Source organism: Primulina tabacum, chromosome 2 (assembly GCF_025594145.1).
Source record: "Primulina tabacum isolate GXHZ01 chromosome 2, ASM2559414v2, whole genome shotgun sequence".
Taxonomy (NCBI): Eukaryota; Viridiplantae; Streptophyta; class Magnoliopsida; order Lamiales; family Gesneriaceae; genus Primulina; species Primulina tabacum.
The window spans coordinates 24,489,806-24,513,166 of NC_134551.1; positions in this window are offsets into that span (position 1 = coordinate 24,489,806).

Genomic DNA, 23,361 nt, shown 5'->3' on the forward strand with positions numbered 1-23,361 from the left:
TATTTTGAGTTTTGTTCAAATCATTGTGGAAGGTAAGACAAAAGTGCCCCAAAGTGTGTCGTGTGTTTCGACGTTCCTCCAGTGACACATGTTGGAAGATTTATCATAACCTTTTACTCAGATCTCCAAATGATCTGAAATTTTGAGAGGTTCAAGAAAAGCCATAGAGCTACAACTTTGTAGTTTACCATTTTTCCAAATTATGACAGGGAAGAGGCGTTTCGGAGGTAATCTTTGGAGAAGCTGTGCGCAGAGTGGAGAGCGCACCCGCGCTCTAAAAGATGACCGCACCCGCGGTCTACTGTTTCAATTTTTTGGATGAGTTGCCGAAGGCATAGCGCACCCGCGGTGCATGGGCTAGCGCACCCGCGGTCTGTGAACAGTAAAGTCGTGTTTTTGGTGTTTTAAGGTATAAAATAGGTGGAGACTTCACTTTTCTCTCATTTCTTTCCCATTCTCTCGGTTTCTTCAGAGAAAGGAAGCTAGGGTTCCTTTTCCTTTCATTTCCTTCCTTTGATTCAAGCATTTTGTTGGATTATTGAAGTGAGATCAAGATAGTTTTGGGTTCAAGGAAGCTAAGGTAAGCTTTTGGTCTAGTTTATTCTTAGTTTTTGGTGTTGGAGATGATATGGGTTGTTGATGGTGTTGGTTTTATGGCTTTTTGGTATTGTTGTTGGATTATTGAGTTGATGATGGTGTTATTCATGGTTTATTGTTGTAGGTTTTGTACCAAGAGATTAGAATCAATTGCTCCAAGGGTTGTAAGTGGAATTTCATTCTTGTGCTCACATGATAATATATGTATGGTATTTCAATGGTTTTAATGTGCTATTCCCTTCATTTGATTCATGATTATGTATTGATACACTTGTTATATATATTGGAGGCATTTTATGTCTCAATTGTGAAAAAGGGAATACAAGAGAAAGAGTATGCAGAGTGTTTGATAAAATGCCCAAGAGAGAGTTCAAATGTTTTATGGATTGATAGATACATAGTCAGAGATTGCATGCAATTAGTTGATCAACGACCATAGGCTTATATCCCTCAGAGTTGTCGATTTGTATCGATGGGATATAGGTACAGAGATAGAGATACTATATAGATATCAATACAACCAGAGTAAAGAGAAATACCATCGTTATTGTTATTATTGCTATGATATTCATGTTTCAGAATATTCATGTTTCAGAGTTGATGGTATTTAATGTTTTCAAAGCCATGTTTTACAGAGTATGCTATGTATCCATTGTTATGTAAGAGTTCCACTTGCTGAGTTTTATACTCATTTCAGTTATTTCATGTGATGCAGATAAGAGCGATGGACCAGGACGTTGATTGGAGCCGGGGTCATATGCATATCATAGATGGAAGGAAGAAGATATTTTGATAGCTCTTTGGACATGATCATACAAATGATATTTTGTATTTTGGTTTCATCATTTGATTGATCATGTATATACTTTTGTTTGTAAAAAGTGAATTTATGTGGTTGTCAAGAAAATTTTTAAATCCTTCCTCCCTTCAAAGAAATGTTTATTTAAATTCCGCTGTTATTTTACTAAAACGGGTCAGAGGTGTTACATTTAGTGGTATCAGAGCACCGTTCTTTGGACCAATGCATATGACTTCGTCTACTTTCAACAGTCCGGGTATGTCTTTTCTTGCATCTATTCATTGTTATTGGTTGATATGTATTATGTGAGCACATTGTAGGAGTTATGCCTCCTAAGAGAAAGGCTTCAAAGGGTGAGGATAGTTCTTCATCTAGAGTTGTCGATGAGTTCGGCAAGTTATTGAAAGAGCAGGCCAAGGTCCATAGTGAGCAGATCCAGTAGTTACTCCGTATGCAAGGTACAGGTCAAGGTAGAGGCAAAGGAAGAGACCAAGTGGTTCAAACAGTTGGAACCGATGGGGTATTTACTGCTTTCAAGAGAATGGATCCGCCTGAGTTTGCAGGAAGCACTGATCCATTGGTGGCTGTAGAGTGGATCAAAGCACTTGAGGCGATCTTTGATCATCTCAACTATGAAGACAAGGACAGAGTTGGTTGTGCAGTGTTTATGCTAGTCAAGGCGGCACGTATATGGTGGAATGCTACCAAAGTAGGTGTTGATGTTCCGGCAATGAAGTGGCAAGAGTTCACTGATCTCTTCTATGACAAGTACTTTCCAGATGCACTTCGAGCTAGGAAGGTGACTGAGTTTTTGGAGCTTCGTCAAGGAGGTATGAATGTCGATGAGTATATTCTGAAGTTCGAAGAGGGCTGTCTCTTTGCCCCGTATATTGCCTCCAAAGACAAAGACAAAGGTGCTCATTTCATTAAAGACCTTAGAGTAGAGATCAGAAAGGACATCAATATGTCGAAGGCGGTGACATTCAAAGAGATTGTGGCTAAGGCTTTGTTGGCCGAGCAAGATGAGAAAGATATTGCAAGAGAGAGACAGGCGAGACAGCAGGCCATTGCTCAAAGAGGCCAGGGTTCGAATCAAAGAGGAAAGGATCGTTTCAAAGGAAAAGGCAAGTTTGAGTCTAGTCCTAAACCACCAGCAGTTCCATTTGATCCAGAGAGGCCCTTGTGTCACAAGTGCAGTAGGCATCACAGGGGAGAGTGCAGGTTCGGTTCTTATACTTGCTACCGATGTGGCACTGCAGGCCATATTGCCAAAGATTGTCCGAGAGGATCGGGTAAGGAGAAGGTGCAAGGTCGCATCTTCACTATGACGAAGGAAGGTATAAATCCTGAATCTTCCGTGATCTCTAGTACTATTTTAATTTCAGGCAGAGTAGCTACGACATTGATTGATACAGGTGCTACTCATTCTTTTATGTCTGAATTATTTTTGAGATCTTTGGGTATAGTTCCTTCTGTTATTCCCCTCCAGATTAATGTTGTACTGCCTTCGGGAGATGTGTTGTGCCCGATGTCTATTGAGAATTCATGTTCTGTTCAAATTGATGAGCGATTGGTTTATGCCGATTTGATTGTTATTCCGATGGTTGCGTTTGATATTGTACTTGGCATGGATTGGCTATCAACTTACCGTGCAGTGATTGATTGCGTTGCCAAGACAGTGAAATTTGCAGATGATGCAAATAAGGAAGGTATGCTTGCCAATTCAGGTACTTCGCTGGTTCTTCCTTTTATTTCGTGCCTTGAGGCTAAGAAGTTGTTTAGAGGTTGTGATGGGTTTTTGGCTTCGATTGTTGGTATGGATGGAATTGTGAAATTGAATATTGATGATATTGATGTGGTGAGAGAGTTCTCTGATGTATTTGAGGATAATGTGCCCGGTTTGCCACCGGACAGAGATGTGGAGTTTGTGATTGATCTAGTTCCAGGTACGGTTCTTATTTCTAAGGCTCCGTATAGAATGGCCCCTACAGAAACGAAAGAGTTGAAGACGCAGTTGCAAGATCTTTTGGATAAAGGTTTTATTCGGCCGAGTTCTTCGCCTTGGGGAGCTCCAGTTCTTTTTGTCAAAAAGAAAGATGGGTCTTTGCGGTTGTGCATTGACTATAGAGAAATCAACAAAGTAACGATTAAGAATAAGTATCTGTTGCCACAGGATAGATGATCTTTTTGACCAATTGCAGGGGGCTACAGTGTTTTCAAAGATTGATCTACGATCTGGTTATTATCAGTTGAAAGTTCGGGAATCTGATATCCCTAAGACGGCATTTCGGACCAGGTATGGTCATTACGAATTTCTGGTTATGTCGTTTGGTCTAACTAATGCTCCTTCAGTCTTCATGGATCTTATGAACCGGGTGTTCAAGCCGTATTTGGATAGTTTTTTCATTGTTTTTATTGATGACATATTGATCTATTCCAAGACCAGAGCGCTTCACTCAGAACACCTCAAAGTTGTTCTTCAGTTGTTGAGAGAGAAGAGGTTGTATGCTAAGTTGAAGAAACGTGAGTTCTGGTTGGAGCAGATTTCTTTATTAGGCCATGTTGTTTCGAAGGATGGTATAGCTGTTGACCCAGTAAAGATTGAGGCGATTCAGAATTGGTCTATTCCTACCACTGTATCAGAGGTACGCAGTTTTCTTGGTTTGGCGGGTTATTATCGTCGTTTCATTTCAGATTTTTCCAAGATTGCCCTGCCGTTAACATATCTGACGAGGAAGACTGTGAAGTTTGAGTGGTCTAATGATTGCCAAAGTTCATTCCAAGAGTTGAAAGATAAGTTGACGTCAGCTTCTGTACTTTCTTTGCCCAGTGGTTCAGAGGACTTTGTTGTTTATACCGATGCGTCGAAGAAGGGTCATGGTTCAGTGCTGATGCAGCGTGGGAAAGTTATAGCTTATGCTTCTCGCCAGTTGAAGGACTACGAGAAGAACTATCCTACGCATGATTTGGAGCTAGAAGCAGTGGTTTTCGCCTTGAAAATCTGGAGACATTATTTATATGGCGAAAAGTGTGAAATTTTCACGGACCACAAGAGTTTGAAGTATTTGTTTTCTCATAAAGAACTCAATATGCGACAGAGGAGGTGGTTAGAGCTTGTCAAAGATTATGATCTGACGATTAGTTACCACCCAGGGAGAGCGAATGTTGTAGCAGATGCTTTGAGCCATAAGTCAAGTTCTTCTTTGAGTTCGATGATTCAGCAGCCGTTGTTGTTAGACTTGGAGAGAGAGGAGATAGCTTTGGTGGTTCCGGGGACCATTGCTCGCTTTTCAGCGTTGGTCATTCGGGCTACATTGACTGACAGGATTGACAGAGATGAGAGCTAGAGCAGAGGAGAGAGGTAATTCAGAGTTTGGGATGAATAGAGATGGTTTGTTGACATTCAGAGGTCGTATATGCATTCCTATTGGGGATGATATTCGGCGAGATGTTTTGACAGAGGCACATACTGCGCCATATTCGATACATCCAGGTAGTACCAAGATGTATCAGGATCTTCGTAGACTCTATTGGTGGCCAGGTGTGAAGAAGGATATTGCCATGTTTATTTCTCAGTGCCTAACTTGTCAGCAGGTGAAAATTGAACATCAGAGACCTGCTGGGACATTGCAGTCATTGCCGATTCCTCAATGGAAATGGGAGCACATTACGATGGACTTCGTGACTGGTCTTCCCAGAACGCTGAAAGATTTTAACTCTATTTGGGTTATTGTTGATCGGTTAACCAAGTCAGCGCATTTTCTCCCAGTTAAGACGACGTATTCCATGAACCAGTATGCCAAAGAGTATATAGCAGAGATTGTTAGACTTCATGGTGTTCCTGTGTCGATTGTATCTGATCGTAACCCTTGATTTACTTCAGAGTTTTGGAAGAGTCTGCACAGAGCGATGGGTACACGGTTAGCATTCAGTACAGCATATCACCCCCAGAGTGACGGTCAATCAGAGAGAGTTATTCAGATTCTAGAGGATAAGCCCAGAGCTTGTACTATCCACTATCCTGGTAGTTGGGATTCCAAATTGCCTTTAGTTGAGTTCACGTACAATAACAGTTACCAAGCGACGATCGGCATGGCACCATATGAAGCACTTTATGGCCGAAAATGTAGATCTCCCTTGTATTGGGATGAGATTGGTGAGAGGAAGATGTTGGGTCCAGAGTTGGTCCAACAGACAGCTGATGTTGTTGCTGTTATTTGGGAGAGGATGAAGACAGCGCAGTCGAGACAGAAGAGTTATGCTGATGTGCGTCGTAGGCCGTTGCAGTTTGAGGTAGGCGACCATGTGTTCTTGAAGATTGCACCTCTCAAGGGTGTGATGCGGTTTGGCAAGAAGGGAAAGTTGAGTCCGAGATTTATTGGCCCATTTGAGATTTTGGATATAGTTGGTGATCGAGCCTACAGGATAGCCCTACCGCCAGATCTTGACAGAGTTCACAATGTTTTTCATGTATCTATGCTCAGGAAATATATTGCGAATCCTTCCCATGTTCTTTACCACGAGCCATTGGATTTGACGCCGAATTTGATTTACCAAGAGATTCCGGTCCAGATTCTGGATCGCAAATTTAAAGTATTGAGAAACAAAGCGATCGGCATTGTTTAAGTCCTTTGGAGGAATCATTTGATTGAAGAGGCCATGTGGGAACCAGAGGACGAGATGAAAAAGAAGTACCCTGAGTTGTTTGCGCAGTGACGTCAATTTCGAGGATGAAATTCCTCTAAGGAGGGGAGATTACAATAGCCAAGCCTGGTGAACGGTATGGTTTAAGATTTCGTATGGTTATTGGCTATTTGGGTAAGTTTAAGTATAGTTTTGATGTTAAGGATGGCGATTTATGATTTATAGAATTGTTGATGATAGATGTTGTGTAGTTTGATTGTAGCGTCATTACGATTAAATTCATGATAATTCGTATGTTGAGCCAATTTGTATGAGGCCAATTGGAGTGGTTAGATAAGACATAGAGGTGTAACTTTCTTATTTTGAGTTTTGTTCAAATCATTGTGTAAGGTAAGCCAAAAGTGCCCCGAAGTGTGTCGTGTGTTTCGACGTTCCTCCAGTGACACATGTTGGTAGATTTAGCATAACGTTTTACTCAGACCTCCAAATGATCTGCAATTTTGGGAGGTTTAAGAAAAGACAAAGAGCTACAACTTTGTAGTTTACCATTTTTCCAGATTATGACGGGAAGAGGCGTTTCGGAGGCGAACTTTGGAGAAGCTGTGCGGAGAGTGGAGAGCGCACCCGCGCTCTAAAAGATGACCGCACCCGCAGTCTACTGTTTCAAATTTTTGGATGAGTTGCCGAAGGCATAGCGCACCCGCGGTGCATGGGCTAGCGCACCCGCGGTCTGTGAACAGTAAAGTCGTGTTTTTGGTGTTTTAAGGTATAAAATAGGTGGAGACTTCACTTTTCTCTCATTTCTTTCCCATTCTCTCGGTTTCTTCAGAGAAAGGAAGCTAGGGTTCCTTTTCCTTTCATTTCCTTCCTTTGATTCAAGCATTTTGTTGGATTATTGAAGTGAGATCAAGATAGTTTTGGGTTCAAGGAAGCTAAGGTAAGCTTTTGGTCTAGTTTATTCTTAGTTTTTGGTGTTGGAGATGATATGGGTTGTTGATGGTGTTGGTTTTATGGCTTTATGGTATTGTTGTTGGATTATTGAGTTGATGTTGGTGTTATTCATGGTTTATTGTTGTAGGTTTTGTACCAAGAGATTAGAATCAATTGCTCCAAGGGTTGTAAGTGGAATTTCATTCTTGTGCTCACATGATAATATATGTATGGTATTTCAATGGTTTTAATGTGCTATACCCTTCATTTGATTCATGATTATGTATTGATACACTTGTTATATATATTGGAGGCATTTTATGTCTCAATTGTGAAAAAGAGAATACAAGAGAAAGAGTATGCAAAGTGTTTGATAAAATGCCCAAGAGAGAGTTCAAATGTTTTATGGATTGATAGATACATAGTCAGAGATTGCATGCAATTAGTTGATCAACGACCATATGCTTATATCCCTCAGAGTTGTCGATTTATATCGATGGGATATAGGTACAGAGATAGAGATACTATATAGATATCAATCCAACCAGAGTAAAGAGAAATACCATCGTTATTGTTATTATTGCTATGATATTCATGTTTCAGAATATTCATGTTTCAGAGTTGATGGTATTTAATGTTTTCAAAGCCATGTTTTACAGAGTATGCTATGTATCCATTGTTATGTAAGAGTTCCACTTGCTAAGTTTTATACTCATTTCAGTTATTTCATGTGATGCAGATAAGAGCGATGGACCAGGACGTTGATTGGAGCCGGGGTCATATGCATATCATAGATGGAAGGAAGAAGATATTTTGATAGCTCTTTGGACATGATCATACAAATGATATTTTGTATTTTGGTTTCATCATTTGATTGATCATGTATATACTTTTGTTTGTAAAAAGTGAATTTATGTGGTTGTAAAGAAAATTTTTAAATCCTTCCTTCCTTCAAAGAAATATTTATTTAAATTCCGCTGTTATTTTACTAAAACGGGTCAGAGGTGTTACAAAGAGTGTTCAGCTGCGAAGGTCAAGCTGGACATGTCACCTGAGCAATTTATCAAAGTGAAGAAGGATATTGCGACACAAGTTGCTCACAAATCAGTCAAGAAGACAACTCAGAAGAAGACAATCAAAAGGAAACTGATTGTCACTGACACTGATTCTGAGAAAGCTCATTCTCCCAAGATCCAGAAGAAGCAAAAAACTCTCAAGACCAAACCAACAGCTGTTCTGAACACTATCCCAGCTGATCAGTTGAAACTGACTGGAGCTTAACAGCCTATCAGCGGCATTCCTCTAAGGGCAGTTCCAGTTGAGTCTTCAACTGAGGGTCAGTTACCTCCACCAACTGATCCATCTAAGAAAATTATCACCAAGTCTGGTGATAAGAAAAAATCAGCATGAGTCCAAGCTCGATTTCCATCAATGCTCCAAGTACTATCCTATTTGCTAGACCAAATGGAGTGGTCATCATGGAGAAACTAGATGCAACTGGATCAGGAATGAGTATCTCTCATGTACTAACTGACCCAAAAGGAAAGGGAAAGTTGACTGAAGAGCCTCAACCAACAAACTCTATTCAAACTCACATTGACCAGATTTGGAACGAGGTCGATGAGTTTGCTGAATCAAAGCAGGAAACTTAAAATGAGTGGGTCAAGTTGAACCGAAGTTTTTGCAAAGCAGTTGTAGAAGAAAGCAGTTTTGAAGAAATTTATTGCTTTGGAAACTATGATTCTGAGGGTGGTCAAAGCTGCTTCAATTTTTCAAGCACTGGAAAGGAAGACTTACTTGTTTGATCTAGTGCGTGTCAAGAAGCATTGCACAAATTATCACTCAGCTGCGCCAAAACTATGATCCAACCAGTCCTACCGCTTTCAATGACAAAGCAGTGCATGATCAACTGGATACAGATCTTCGATCACTGCAGATGAAGATAAAGAGTTGGGAAATGGATCAGCAGTTGATTATCCCAGCAAATGCTCAGGGTCCTTCATCTGAATAACAAGCTGAACAATCAGTTCCAGATCCAGAGCAATCGCGAGAACCAGTTGCATGAATCAAATGAACCAGCAACTGCTCGTCCCTCTAAGAATGCTCAATCATCACCTTCAGTTCCTCCATCTTCTACTACAAATCTTCAGCTGTACACTGATGCTGAGTTGTCATTGGCGAAAATTGATGAGGTTATACAATCAGTCGCCATTGATATTCAGCTAAATATTTTATCTACAGACGCAGCTTAAGAGCAGAGCGTAACTGAACAACCAGCCGCAGCGGCTGTTTTGCAACAAACTGAAGAACAAGTTCAGTCGGTTGCCACGACTAAACTAGAATTTCTAGCTAAGACTGACATGGCTCAGATGCATATGAAACAATCTAAAGAAGTAGAAACTGAACAGCCACCTACAGTTGTTCAACCAACTGAAGAACCAGCTACGGTCTCAACTGAAAAGAGAGTTGACGAGCCCTCCAGCTCAACTGATTCTTCGACTTTCTTCCTTCCTCCAAAACTTCACCAGGAAGCTATACTAGAAGAAGTTTCAGAAATGGTCACTGTTATGACTGAACGTAATGATAGAGCCTTGGTTTCATCAAGAAGACAAGGAGCAAGAACCTGAGTCCTCTGAAGCTCTGTCTCCTGAGATACCAACGGGCACTGAATCTATGATCGTAGAAATTAAGTTCAACCTTCATGATGTGATCTCCTCCCTCTCTGATATCAAGTCGATTCAACTGCTGCACACCTTAAAGATTGATTCTATAAAGGAAAAGACCCTCAATAGTTTACAACAAGTCACGAAGGACATCACTTCATTATTTCTCCAGATAGATGAATTGAAGAAGGAACGATTGACGATTCAAGCTCATTTCCAAACTCAAGACGTGTCCACAAAACCTATGGATTTCCTCCAGAACGTAGTCACGAAGAGAATGGATTTGTTTCAATAACACAACATGCCTTATCGAATGTCACTTCGGAAGTTCGCGCCTTATCCAGCAGAGTTGACAAGTTTGACAAAAAGGGGGAAGAGGAAAAAGAAGAAGATCAGTAGAAGCAATCAAAGAAGAGACCTAGTCAACTTACTGATCAAGCACCATATGATAAAAGAGCGAAGAATTAAAGAGATCCGGATCAGTCAGAAGACAATCTTTATATTTCTTATTCAGCTGAAGAGTTTGGCATATTTTGTAGAATTTTTCAGACAGCAGATGATTCTTCTATTCTTTCATTCCTTGTACGAATCTGTACATTGAAAGATTTGTTAATAAAAGATTATCTTAACTACAAGAGATTCAGCTTGATCAGTTCTCATTTTCTAAGTTTTGTCAAACACCAAAAAAGGGAAAATTGTTGAAAACTTAATTTCGGAAGTTTGATAAACAGAGAGATTAAAGATTGAACATACGCAGATTATATTAGTTGCCTACTGAAGATTAGTGCAGAAACAAGGCAACTGAACTAAGCTAACTGAAGTGTGTAGTCGACTAGATGATCAGTTGGAACTGATCAGTCTTACTGCAACCAGTTGTGAGCTATCAGCTATGTAACGTACCATACTTTTAAACTATTTTAAAATTTGTGGAAAATTAAAAAAAATTTCTTAAATAAATAGTAATCATCCTAATTGCATTAAAATAAATTGCTCCTCTAAAAATATTTGAAATAAAAACAATTACGATCGAAGTTTGCAACAAGGTAAACATTTAAACATCGTAAACAATATCATGAAAATCATAGTATTTAAAACATGCATAAAGTTCTTAAAATCATAGGCGGTCCTCAGGTTTAGCCTCCTACGCAAATCGAAGCGGCTCACTGGTCCCCACCCCTCGTCTCCTTGTACTCGTCCTCCCCTGCATCGATCAAGTCTAGTGAGTCTAAAGACTCAACATGTATAAACTGGAAGTAACAAGTAATGCATAATAAGACCACATGCATCTTTAAAGTAGAACGTACATACTTAAACTTGAACGTAATAACATAAACTTAGACGTGCTATCATCATAAAACTTTTCTTATACATGCTTGCATCATACATACTTGCACATGCATAAACTTTATCATTTTGCGTAGAGATATGTTTCAAAGCAAGTGACCCATACATAAATGCGCTTGATCAGACTAAACCACAGTACTGGGCTGGCAGGGAAAATCCACTACCACATACATGAGATCCCCATCATGCTTTACCGGGTGGATTGGTCTCTGGTCATGCTTTACCGTTTTCCAATCCTGATCTAAACCCGATCATGCTTTGCCGGCGTGGAGAGGTCCTCGACCACGTTCACCGACTTCCAAACCGGTTCTTAATTGGTCAAAAGACATTTAGCATACCTCCAAAATAAAATATTATCTTTTGCACGTAAAAAATACTAATACATTATACATGCCTGCTCAACACAAAAAATTTAAATTTCTTTTTCCAGAATACTTGGCGCTCGAGCGTTGCCTTACGGCACTTGAATAACACTTTTTTTTAAAACATCACAATTTGAGCAGTCACACGAAAATGATTATATCTCACTCGTCTCTTGTTAATACATTACGTATTTACTGTCAAATTGAAAATATCAAAAAGTAAAATGTTTTATATGTTGAAAGTTTTTCTAGAAAACCGACGAAAATTCGCAAGATTTGAAATGACAGCATATTCGGTTTTGAGATCCAAAATAATCATTTAAACATCACAGTTTGAGCATTCATTGAAAATGATCATAACTCACTCATTTCTTGTCCAAAAATTACGAATTTAATGTCACATCAAAGATATCAAAAAGTACTACGTTTTATATGTTGAAAATTTTACAGAAAACCAACCAAAAATTCAAGTAATCAAAATGACAGCAAACTCGGTTTTTTAGATCTAAAAAGCGTTTCAAAATCGATCCAACCATTTTTGCTCAAACTTTGCATCATGAATTTTTGTACACAATAAACATCGAAACATATAATATGACAATATCGATGCAGAAACGAAAGAATATGCATGCCTTTGATCTTTAAAAATTCGGAAACGACGATATCGAAATGGGTAAGGTACGAGGGTTTATCCGGGACGAACGTGGCACGATTTTCTTGAAGAAAAATGGGCGATGGATTGCTGGAAAATTGCAGAGAAAGGGGGCGGCTGCTGCTACACTTAGAACTCTAGGTTTTTCTTTAAAAAAATGAAATGAGAAGGTGATGAAATGTGTGTGTTTGTAAACGTCTGTGTGTTTTTGATGAAGTGTGTGCGCGTGAGTTTTAATTTAATTAAGGGTATAAAATTGCTTAATTATCCAATTAACATGCTAATTAAAAATGCTGATTAAAATTCTAACCCCCTACTAACTTTTCTAAAATCTCTTAATTTAAAATAAAATGTACAAGTGACAAATATTTAAAATTTTAAAATCATAAAATCGCTTTATAATTAAATTAGGCTTTTAAATGCTAAAAATTATATAAATCATTTTAAATGCCCCAATCCTAACTTAAAATAAAATAAAACATTTTTAAATCGCCAAAATCGTCGTCGGTCTCTTTTCCTCGATCCTGCATCGAATAATCGCCTGAAACATGAAACTCAAGAAGACATTTTAAAGTAGATCACGAAAACATAAATAATTTAAAATAATATAAATAATGCATCGCTAAATTAATTTTAAATTTATTTAAATAATTTAACAATTAAATAAATGCATACGTTTTACGTGTATAGATTTTGGGCTCTACAAGAGGCCTCACTTAAATAAATTTTGTCCTCGAAATTAATTCTTACCAAACAGTTTTGGGTAGCGATTCCTCATATCTGCCTCGGTCTCCCAAGTGGCCTCCTCCACTGATTGATTCAGTCACCGGACCTTGACCAACTTGGTCAACTTGTTCTGAAGCTTCAGCTCTTGCCTGTCTAGGATTTGGACAGGTCTCTCCTCAAACGACAGAACCAGAGAAAGCTGCAACGGCTCATAGCTCAAAACATTCGAAGGATTTGCTAGTCATTTCCTCAGCATCGAGACGTGGACCATATTGTGTACACCGGGCAGATTTGGCGGTAAGGTTACACGATAAGCTAGTGTCCCAACTCTGTCAAGAATTTCGAATGGTCCAATAAATCTCGAACTCTGCTTGCATCTCTTCCCAAACCTCATAACACCCTTCATGGGCGCTATCTTCACGAATACATTATCTCCTATGGCAAACTCAAGATCCCTTCTTATCTCGTTAGCATAACTCTTTTGGCGACTCTGTGCGGTCTTCATCCTGTCTCGGATCTTGACCATCACGTCTGCGGTCTGCTGAACTATCTCTGGGCCAAGTTCTGATCTCTCACCGACTTCATCCCAATGAATCGGCGATCTGCACTTCCTTCCATACAGTGCTTCATAGGGAGCCATACCCATCGATGATTGAAAAATGTTGTTGTAGGTAAACTCCACTAGAGGTAGATTTGATTCTTAACTCCTATGGAAATCGATCACACAAGCTTGTAGCAAGTCCTCCAAAATTTGAATCACTCGCTCAGACTAGACATCTGTCTGAGGGTGGAATGCAGTACTGAATAGCAATTTTGTCCCATGGATGCATGTAAACTCTTCCAGAAGGACGATGTGAATCTCGGGTCCCTGTCGGACACGATAGAAAATTGGATCCCGTGTAACCGGAATATCTCCCTAATATAGAGCTCTAAATACTGATTCATGGATAAAGTTGTCTTCCCCGGTAAGAATTGCACTGACTTAGTAAGTCGATCCACTATAACCTAAATGGCATTGGATCCTTTGACTGACCTCGGAAAACCAACAACGAAGTCCATGGCGATATTCTCCCATTTCCACTCGGGGATAGGGAGCGGCTTAAGCATTTCTGCTGGCCTCTGATGCTCTGTTTTCACTTGCTGACAAGTGAGGCATTCAAAAACAAATCGACGGATCTCTCGCTTCATGCCTGACCACCAATACAAAATCTGCAAATCCTTGTACATTTTGGTACCTCCTGGATGGATAGAATACGGAAATGTATGTGCCTCTGACAGAATGTCATCTCTGATCGAATCAACACTAGGAACCCACATCCTTCCTCTGTATATCTCAATACCATCAGACACTGTGTATGGTACACTGCCCTTGGCCTCATCCTTCAATCTCCACTTCTTTAACTGCTCATCCGAAGGCTGACCTCTGCGGATTCGGTCTAGCAACGAAGACTGGACTGTCAGATTAGACAGCATAGGAGCCATGTCCTTAGGATAAACCTCTAAACCAAACCTCTGAATCTCTGACTTAAGAGATCTCTCCACTGACATCTGTGCTACAACTGCAAATTTTCTGCTCAAGGCATCTGCAATAACATTAGCTTTCCCCGGATGGTAGCTAATTTCACAATTGTAGTCTTTCACTAACTCCAACCACCGACTCTGTCTCATGTTCAACTCTTTCTGCATGAAGAAATACTTGAGAATCTTGTGATCAGTAAATATATGGTATTTCTCATCATACAAATAATGTCTCTATATCTTCATCGCAAAGACAGTGGCAGCTAACTCGAGATCATGAGTCGGATAATTCTTCTCATGGACTTTTAACTGTCTGGAGGCCTAAGCAATAGCCCGACCATGTTTCATCAATACTGAGCCAAAACCGAGCTTAGAAGCATCGGTGTATAACACGAAATTGCCTTGCCCTGCTGGCATGGCTAGCACTGGCGCTAAAATAAGCGATTGCTTCATGGTATCAAAACTCTTCTGACATTCTCCACTCCATATGAATTTAGCATTCTTCTTTGTCAATGAAGTTAGTGGCACTGCAATCGAACAAAACCCTTGAATAAATTTCTTGTAGTAGCCTGCTAAGCCTAGGAAACTACGGATCTCTGACGCATTCTTCGGCTCAACCCATTCCTTAACAGCTGTCACCTTAGCTGGATCCACCTCAATGCCACTGCTAGAAATTATATGACCCAGAAACGCTACTTTCTCCAACAAGAATTCACACTCACTAAATTTTGCAAACAACTTGCGACTCTGCAAGACTTGCAAAACTGTACCCAAATGCTGACTGTGCTCCTGATGGCTCTTCGAGTAGATAAGAATGTCGTCAATGAATACTATGACGAGCTGATATAGTTAGGGCTGAAATACTTGATTCATGAGGTCCATAAAAATTGCTTGAGCATTCGTCATTCCAAACGTCATCACTAAAAACTCGTAATTCCCATATTTGGTTCTGAAGATTGTCTTATGAACATTTGCATCTTTTACCTTCAGCTGACGACACCCAGATTGTAGATCTATCTTAGAGAACACTGTAGCTCCCTGCAACTGATCAAACAAGTCCTGGATCCTTGGTAGTGGGTATTTGTTCTTGATCGTTATCCTTGTTCAGTTCTCGGTCATCGATGCACAACCTCATGCTCCCATACTTCTTCTTTACAAATAGCACTAGTGCGCCGCAAGTTGTGAAACTGGGGCGAATAAACTCCTTGTCAAGAAGCTCCTGAATCTGCTGTTTGAGCTCTAACATCTCAGCTGGAGCTAAACGGTACGGTGCCTTAGAGATTGGCACAGTTCTTGGCATAAGGTCGATGGCAAACTCCACCTCTCTCTCTGGTGGAAGGCCTGTGATGTCATCAGGAAAAACGTCAGGAAAATCTTTGGCTACTGGTACATCAGACAATGACGGGTGGATACATTAGGTGAGTAAATAATGCTGGCCAAGAAAGCCTGACATCCCTTATGGATATGTCTTCGTGCCTGCATGCAAGAGATCGTGTGTGGGGACCCGGACGCTAATCATCTTCTTAATCATCTTTGGGATTTAATTATCATTTAAGATAAACAGGGTCTAAAAATTTTTCTTTTTAAAATATAAGTGCGGAACGTAATGGGATTTAACTAATATACATCTCAGTATAAAAGTACAATAATGTACAACAATTATTCAAACTAGTTTAAGGTTCAACTACTAATTTCCAGTATTAAACCAAGTCTACATCCAAGTCCGGAATCACCACTCTAATCTCGATCTCTCATCATCCTCTTGACCCTGATCCTGCCCCACCTGTTGTCATGCACACATACAAACAAGACAACAGCCGGATACTCCGGTGAGAATAAATCCCAGTATAAATAATGTATACATGCAGATAACTGAATTAACATAAAAGCATGAATTATATCTTATCACATGTAGCATAATCAAACAACATGTATCCATACCAGTCTGTAAATAAAACATGAATCGTAATCTTTGAAACATAAATCAATACGGATCTGTAAATCAAATTCTAGTCTCAATATCTAAAACTCGACTCATTTCTCATTCTAATCTAGGGATCCCGGTGAATAAGAATGTAAGAGGTCTCCCACCTACTACTACCACTCGCAGTGGCGTACGTTCTTATTTCTGCACTTTGGTCTAATCTATATCGAATAGAATGCTATCTGTATCTGAAACATAACGATATACCAAGCGTCCAGTGCCTTGGCGTATCTACCAAGACTAAGCCTATTTTGACAATGTGCAATGGGTCAGTGACAAGTCTGTCAAACTCTAACACCTCTGTCAGTGACTCTTACTTAATAGCTCTCTGCTTTCTACTTCTAATTCAATAGAATAAACATACTCATTAAAACACAAATGTATAAAAACAATACCATACAAGTATGTGGTTTAGGGAAACACGAGTTAAATCTAACTCAAGTCGATCTCCCAATGAACATCCATTTATACCTTTGTCTTCTCGGTCTGATGAAGATGAAGTCTCGCATTCCAATCTGTCCATATCCAAATCTGATAATGACAATCATATAAATACCATATCAGTATATAACTCAATTCAAGACCTGTTCTGATCAATACTCAAATCGATATATAATCTGATCCACTATCTGAACAAGGTACAATCTAATTCATATCAATGATATCACGATACAATCGAAATCATTACTGAATCTGATCAATATCAATCTACTGATGTTTCGACGGCATAACAATACAGTCACGATAACCCCGTCTATCTCAACATCACAGATATAATGCCAGAATTCATAACCTGTATCAGTACAACTCATAATCTGAATAATAACACAACTCTGATATAGAATCTCAACTAAATCAACTCTGAAATTCATAACAATTTCATAAACAGTCTATTCTTTAATCTGACTTCACTTATACAATGTCTACTGTAGCAGAAACATCATATCTGATTCATATTCAAATCGAACAATATCATGTTTCCAAATCATCTCAGAACTTAATAAAACTTACGTCCTTGTATAGCTCGTAGCGAGAGGAGTACGATACTACGTTCGGATTCGACTTCTGATACACGGATATCTCAAAATCACTATTTGAAGATATGAAAAGCTTTAAGAAATTTGTTGAAGGAAAACCCACGATTTCTTCTGCTGAAATCGTGAGAATCAATACATATATATATATATCTCAATTGCATGTCAAACAAATGGCTAAACCTTCATACTGCACGTCGCACCGCGGGTGCGCTCACTTTTGCACCGCGGGTGCGCTCCATGTATTGATATGCATCAACTTTCCCCGAAGCTTGGACCGCGGGTGCGCTCTGTCTTTTAACGCGGGTGCGTTGACCCTACTGGTACAACACCGCGGGTGCGGTCTGTCTAGCACCGCGGGTGCGGTGTCACTTCCGTAATTAATCTCCAACTCTCTGTCCATCAACCGCGGGTGCGGTCTTGTTCGTAGCGCGGGTGCGGTCTAGACTTTATGCAACACTTCATAATCTCATTTAGTGCTTCTCATTACATGTCATGCATACTCATATCTTCCGAATATCACATCAATGAAGACTAATAAATCTCGAGCCTTACATTTCTCCCCCTCTAAGAAATGATTTCGTCCTCGAAATCACAAGTAATTAATTCAGACATATAAGAAGGAATGTATATAGAGTTTAAATCAAAACTCATGTCAATGAATCCATTTTGAAATCTTAATCTCATATCAGATTCTGTCTTTCAAGGAATATTTCTAATGCTCCGTCGACTTTACTGTATATGCAACAGTAGAATATTCTTCGTTCTAAATTTTCTTCCTTTCACGGATCTCTGATTCCAGACCGGAGTAGTCATTCAATAAGCATAAAATCATAATACCACTCGAAATCATTTTAACCGAATCAATCGCAAAATACTAGCTATACAACATCCGTATATACCAATCAACGGTTCATACCAAATCAATATCATTAGCTGATATCAAATCTGTTTATCCCAGTCACGGATATATTAAGTCTTCAGCTCCAAATACCAATCTTCATCATCCGACGTTGGCGTATTAAGTCTGTCTGGTCTGAGCTATCTTTATTTTCTTTTGAATTAGCTACATTTTCTTTGTCACATCTCTGACTGTATCAAATCTTATCTCAGGTATCTCCGAGATATTATTCTTATACCAAAGAAATCTGCAGTACTCACTGTACACTATATCATCTGTAACTATCTCATTACTTTCTGATGGTTATTATCATACTATAATTCATAGGATGACAATATGTCATATTAACTAGTGCTAGCATCCAGCACTACAACTCCATAATTATCATCTAATATCTGGATAGTACGCTCTGGCTATCTGTCAGTCGGTGGATAATATATGAATGAATTCATGGTATATTCTGCCACAATTACAAACTCAATCAAAATCATAATCTGATATAGTCTAGTTCTACATTCTGCTCAATCTGACCATTTCTTTGACATCGATATTTGTCATCTGTTCATGTTTGTACGTCATCTTGTACAAACTAATAGATATAGATTGAACAATCTGTCAATCACAATCATATCATATCACAATCTGAAAAGTATTATAGTGGTCTTATTACGAAATTCATCGAAATATACTCCCCATGTCTAGTCAAGAATATACAAATTCTGTAATAACTCTTCTGATTTCTATCTTTCTATCTTCATTTATCGGCGATTTAGACATTTCAGTACAAATTCTGCCAACATTTCAATACAAATTCTGTCCAGGTCAGAACTATCTGTTCGAATATCATACATTCTCAGTCACAAAAATGAAAACTGAATCCACTACGGTGCGTTTCGGACACTATCTGTCAATTCAGATTCGAACTATTTGGTACAAACAAATCAGTTAATAATATAAATTAAAGAAAAATACCTACCTGGTATTCGGTTCTGATTGTCGATATCAAATTCTGTTGTACAATTCTGAAACATTTGGCATCACAAGATAATCATTCTCATACCGTAAAATCACATATCTGTCCCTCTGATCGATGTTCTGTTCTGATTATTGAAATTAAGCTCTGAACATTCTGATTATATTACAGATCTACGGAAATTCTCGAATTCAACTCTGATTCGGTTTGACTAATCTATATCAAACACTGACTCAGAATAACAGTACTATCAAATCAGATTCAAAATATCAATAATCTATACTGATCTAGTGAGTTTAGTAAACTCATAAAACGGCAATTTCTGGCAATATTGTCAATTCTTACTAATCAATTATGTCTTCATGTCATTCTGATCAACTGCTATATATCATCTGCAAATATAATATGTCCTCAAACAATATAAGCTGTCTCAAATATTGTGTTAGAACAATAACAATACTCAGGCATACACAAAACAACAATCGTATACGAAAATCTGTCAATTCAGACCAAAATAAATTTCTGACATTCTGCAATTTCTGATCTTTCTGATATCGGTATCGTTCTCAGTCACTGATCACAATCTCAACTGTGTCAAAATCAATCGGTATACTAACTTCAGATATCACATACTCTGAATATAATCTGTTTCAAGCAGGATTCATATATGAATAATTTCTGTATACAATAATCACAGTTCCCAGAGTATTCAATACAATCTTCAGATATTCGATTCAGTCAATCAGATGCTACAAATATATCAAAATGTCATAGATACAACGAGCATGAAATCATCAGAATATCTCTGAACATACTGAAATATGTCACCGGGAAACACTAAGTCAAATGTAACTCCTGGCCCGTACTCTTCTACTGACTTTCAATTCTTTCACTTCATTCAGTGACATTCTGCACATTCAATATCATTCTGTACTGAATTCTAAAACACAACTAGTATCTGGTATCAATTCAATTCTGAAATCTATCTTTCTGATATAAAGCAAATCTGAAATCTTATCTAGGAAGACGTCAACTAACTCGTACATCACTGGCAAATCTGCCAATGCTAGACTCGACTTTAGTACATCTACTGAATACATAAGAATACCCCATCTGCTCCTTTATGTATCAATCGAGTCATAATCAATACAGATATCAAAGGAATTCTAAATCTAGAATCCTTACCGAGGAAATCTTTACTCATCAGCCATATCTGGTCTGAATTTTTTTACACTCTCCTGAAAGGAATCTATAATAGTTTTGTACTTGTTCAGCATATATCAATAATGCGGTCAACTCAGAAATACAAGTACATCATAATTTAACTCGACCTCATTCTCATCTCACTGTAGTATACAATATATCACAGAAATCTCTGATATCAATTTTTTTTCCAACAAGTAAGAGAATCAATACTACAGTACAATCAGACTCAACAGATACAGCATATCTCAATGCAACTCAGTCAAAGGTAATCGTAGGGAATGCATTAGTATATATCAATACCTATGCAATATAATCATAAAAGAACAGTACCTGTCACTATATCATCAAGTGCCTCTTGGGTCTGTTCTTCTGTCACTACCACCAGATGGTCCTGATCCCTGAAATCTTCGGGAATCTCTCTATGGACAAACTTTAGCAAAGTGTCCCCGTTGTTTGCAGATATTGCATATACCAGTCACTCCGTGGCATTGCTCGGTAGGATGTCTTCCTCCACAAGTTCTGCAATACCCTACAATGTAATCCGAGCTAGAACCACTGGAGCTAGATGACCCGCTCCCTAACTTCTTGAACTGCTTCTTTCGAGCTTGTAACTGTTCTTTCGTCCCACTACTGCTACTGCCCATCTCAACTCTGTGGGGCAGTTGCTGTGAACTCGATCTTGGAAGAACATACGATGCTCTCTTTTGTCATCTCAGAACTGTTTCTGCTCTTTTGGCTCTGTTCAAGGTATCAGCAAAATTAATCGATCGTTTCACATTTACCAATGTACGTATCTCCGAATTCAATCCCTGAATGAACTGATCAGATATAGCTTCATCATTTCTAGCAACATGAGGGACAAAACGTAGCAAGGTAAAGAACTGGCCCAAATACTCATCAATACTCAAGTGACATTGTCTCAAATTTGAAAACTCTGTACTTTTGTCTTGTCTGTATGATACGGGAAAAATCTTTGATAGAATTCAACCTTAAAAATTTTCCACGTAATTAGTGAACTACGTTGTTCCAAAGCTTCTTTGGTTATTAGCCACCAACTTCTTGCAGTCTCTTTTAGCTGGTTCCCAATCAGTGTGACTCTACAATCATCTGTGAAACCAAGAAATTCAAATAGCATTTCTATGTTTTCAAGCCAATTTTCACAATCTACTAGCGTCTCAGTACCCTTTAAAATCGGCGGTTGAAACGACTGAAACCTCTTCATCTGTGTTTCCATCTGAGTTTTTGATACATCTATCTGTTCAGTCGAAGTACTACCCCTTTCTGGAATTCTCCGTGGAGGTATATCTGCTTATCAAAACATTAGTACTCAAATACTACAAATCTGTTCCAATATTTCTCTGGTCATCTTACTGCTGATCAAGAATCAAATCTGATTCATACTCAATAATACATAATACCAACTCAAATCAGATAATAAGGTAAACATGTATTTTAAAGCAGTAAAACATAATCTCATGCTAGCATACACAATGTAAATCAACATTAAAATAAATCTCATGCTAGCAATCACATGCAAGGAAAGAAAGCTCAATCTACCCCGCTCATTTTCTTCTATCTCAGTCTAAAGGATCTATCGCTCTGATACCACCTATTGTGGGGACCCGGACGCTAATCATCTTCTTAATCATCTTTGGGATTTAATTATCATTTAAGATAAACAGGGTCTAAAAATTTTTCTTTTTAAAACATAAGTGCGGAACGTAATGGAATTTAACTAATATACATCTCAGTATAAAAGTACAATAATGTACAACAATTATTCAAACTAGTTTAAGGTTCAACTACTAATTTCCAGTATTAAACCAAGTCTACATCCAAGTCCGGAATCACCACTCTAATCTCGATCTCTCATCATCCTCTTGACCCTGATCCTGCCCCACCTGTTGTCATGCACACATACAAACAAGACAACAGCGGATACTCCGGTGAGAATAAATCCCAGTATAAATAATGTATACATGCAGATAACTGAATTAACATAAAAGCATGAATTATATCTTATCACATGTAGCATAATCAAACAACATGTATCCATACCAGTCTGTAAATAAAACATGAATCGTAATCTACGAAACATAAATCAATACGGATCTGTAAATCAAATTCTAGCTCTCAATATCTAAAACTCGACTCATCTCTCATTCTAATCTAGGGATCCCGGTGAATAAGAACGTAACAAGTCTCCCACCTACTACTACCAGTCGCAGTGGCAGGTACGTTCTTATTTCTGGACTTTGGTCTAATCTATATCGAATAGAATGCTATCTGTATCTGAAGCATAACGATATACCAAACGTCCAGTGCCTTGGCGTATCTACCAAGACTATAAGCCTATTCTGAAAATGTGCAATGGGTCAGTGACAAGTCTGTCAAACTCTAACCCCTCTGTCAGTGACTCTTACTTAATTAGCTCTTTGCTTTCTACTTCTAATTCAATAGAATAAACATACTCATTAAAACACAAAGGTATAAAAACAATACCATACAAGTATGTGGTTTAGGGAAACTCGAGTTAAATCTAACTCAAGTCGATCTCCCAATGAACATCCATTTATACCTTTGTCTTCTCGGTCTGATGAAGATGAAGTCCCGCATTCCAATCTGTCCATATCCAAATCTGATAATGACAATCATATAAATACCATATCAGTATATAACTCAATTCAAGACCTGTTCTGATCAATACTCAAATCGGTATATAATCTGATCCATATCTGAACAAGGTACAATATAATTCATATCAATGATATCACGATACAATCGAAATCATTACTGAATCTGATCAATATCAATCTACTGATGTTTCGACGGCATAACAATACAGTCACGATAACCCCGTCTATCTCAACATCACAGATATAATACAAGAATTCATAACCTGTATCAGTACAACTCATAATCTGAATAATAACACAACTCTGATATAGAATCTCAACTAAATCAACTCTGAAATTCATAACAATTTCATAAACAGTCTATTCTTTAATCTGACTTCAGTTATACAATG